At 38.7% G+C, this 2,878-nt stretch overlaps 1 non-coding gene across 1 annotated transcript; it reads right to left on the bottom strand.

The window, feature by feature from the left end:
* Positions 1 to 2,251: 2,251 nt before the first annotated feature.
* On the bottom strand, positions 2,252 to 2,358 carry LOC131252333 (small nucleolar RNA R71). Its single transcript, XR_009174359.1, has one exon. It is a non-coding gene; the product is annotated as a small nucleolar RNA R71 (small nucleolar RNA).
* Between the last annotated feature and the right edge of the window lie 520 nt (positions 2,359 to 2,878).

Below are 2,878 nucleotides of genomic sequence, written 5' to 3' on the forward strand. Positions count from 1 at the left end.
AATGGGTCCACTACCAGCGTGCCGAGTGGGTATTGGCATGGCCATAGGCCCCCCACTGACAAGGCAGGTATGCGAGGCCTCTATTCAATAAGTTTTGGACTTGTGCTGGATACCAGGCCCAGGTGATTCCCAGCGATGATAACTATATTGTGATGTGGACTTTTAGAGGAGGATTTGCATGCCTGCATACATCTGGCATACTTTTGCATATCATCTCTTGCATTGCATCATGCCCTCTTGGCTTTATGTAGCATTACTTGGTCACTATGCTTCAGTTTGTGTACTCTAATATTTGATTGTTACTGCATGCTTGTACACTATGCACACACGAGTGTACTCACTAGGCTTTTAGCCTAAGCTTCCTATTTCCTATTTTTTCAGGACAGGAGTACCTTGGAGGACATAACTTTCTCAATGCATTATATCTATTTAGTGATTTGGCAATATTGACGTTGTGTACCTTTTGGAAAAGCATTGTACTTGTAACCATCAGGATTTATAATGAAGACTGTTGCTAGTATTGTGATTACAGATCATCATGCTCAGGTGTTATTATTTTTTAAAAAAATCAGTCAAAAATCTTCCTTGTGGTGCGCCAAACTCAGGACTTGGTGTATGGAAGTCGAGTGCCAGATTCGGGGCATTATGGAAGCTGTCTGTCCCTGAATTTGGGGTGTGATAAGAAATTTAGGCATGCATTGGTTAATGAATGGATAAGGGTTATGGGTTGTAGGTGATGCGTGATGAATGATTAAGTTGAGTGTTACAATTGGTTATTTGAAGTGATGTGGCACAAATCAAGACATGCATTAGATGCATGTGTAGGATGAGGTGGACATGGGCCATGATTAGTTTCTAAGGCATGAAGAGAGGGTTAATGATGGATTTTGGGGTAGAACCCAATTTTTGTCTTATAGTGCTTATCTTATATGTGCTAGCTACCTATTTGTCATGTAGTAATTGTCTTATCTTGTGATAATTTTCATGTTCTAAAAGTGGGCTTTAGGCCCACATGGGCCTAACACAATAAAGGTTTCTTGTGTTACGGGATATGCAATTTGGGTCGTACATTCGATGGGTCGCATCTCACTAACGGAGCATCAGATTGATGCACGGTTTTCACCATTATGACCACAATGACGACATGATCCACATGATAGAGGTCTCAAGGTCATCCAGAACAAATCACTTTAGTGGGGTTGCTGGGTACATTGGGGTGTAGTTGTATGGTCTGTCAATAGTGCGGATCCGGACACGTGTGTACGAGCGGTGTTACTAAATACTGGGATCCCACAGTTTTACAACTTCATAACCCTGCACTTGGGGTTCGTAAACAAGTTTTTGGCGCCATTGCTGGAGAGTGGCATTGAACACGATTAAGTTTTAGGTTTTCTAGGTTTGGTTTTTATTTTAGGTTAGATTTTTCTTTTTCTCTGAATTTCTCTAACCTAGGATTTTTAAAGTTTTCTAAATTTCAGAATTTATTATTTTTTTTTTAGAGTTTCTTTTTTAGATCTTCTAACATTGTTCACTTGTCTTTGTTTTATAGGATTCTTAATTCTAGTTCTAGTTATTTCTTACAGGTAACATCCTTCCTCTCTCCCTCTAATTGCTTTCATAATTGTTGCAGGACTTAAGACTTATGGTTAGAATTAGATGTTTGTGTGGTTCATGCCCAAGTGGGTAAGAGACCATACATTAAGACTTCCGAGTGAAGGAAGTTTTATTGATGGGCTCGTGATTCATCGACAAGTTAGAAAACATCTAAATACTCTTAAAACATCATATGAAACTATTACTTAAACTGAAAAAATACTTTGATGAGAATCTGATCTGGAACTCACCTTCAGTTAGGACAGTGCGTGATAAGAATGATGTATACCAAGTTCCATCGGTTCAAACCCTACGTGATTATTTGCAGCTGGCGAGAATAAGTACACTTTCCTACATGATTTTCCTAACCAACACTGGAAACTTAGACTTTAAACTTGGGATGATCTAGTTACTCCCTAAATTCCAAGAACTTGATTCAAAAAGTCTATATTTGCACATAAAAGAATTTGAAGAGATTGTCACAACCATACAATTTAACAATGTTCCTCCTAACATGATTAGACTAAAATTGTTTCCATTATCTCTAAAAGGGAAGGCCAAATCATGGCTTCACTCATTAAGGCCGAGATCCATTGGTACATGGGCCGAGATGAATTGGTAGTTCCTTAAAAAGTTCTTCCTAGATCATAAAACCAACACTCTCAGACGAGACATAATGAACTTCTCCCAAAAAATAGATAAAACTTTTTTCGAATGTTGGGAATGGTTCAAGGACTTACTTCTTGCTTGCCCACACCATGGCTATGGGATTTGACGGATGATTAACTTTTTCTATGATGGGTTGAATCCAAATATGCGCTAATTCATAGAAATGATGTGCAATGGACAATTTATGAGCAAGGAAATGGAAGATGCCTGGGATTACTTTAACATGCTAGCTGAAAATGCCCAATTGTGGGATACATCTAACCAAGCTAGTAATACCAAGGCAATGCCAATAGAGGGGGGATTATATGTGCTCAAAGAGGAGGAAGATGTTAGTGTAAGGCTGATGGATCTCATAAGGAAGATCGATGCCATGGAATCTAGGAAGAAAGTTATCCTATCCAAAATGGGCATTGAAATCATATGTGATATTTGTGAAAGCAATGTATACCTAACAAAGGATTGTCCTACAATCCCCATATTCCAAGAGGTGTTGCATGCTCAAGTAAATACTACAAACACATATTAAAGCCACTTCAGTGCACCAAATTCCAACACATACACTGTCAATTAGTCGACCCATCTGAACTTTAGTTGGAGGAACAGATCAACTGTGAAT

This window comes from Magnolia sinica, chromosome 7 (genome assembly GCF_029962835.1).
Source record: "Magnolia sinica isolate HGM2019 chromosome 7, MsV1, whole genome shotgun sequence".
NCBI classification, from domain to species: domain Eukaryota; kingdom Viridiplantae; phylum Streptophyta; class Magnoliopsida; order Magnoliales; family Magnoliaceae; genus Magnolia; species Magnolia sinica.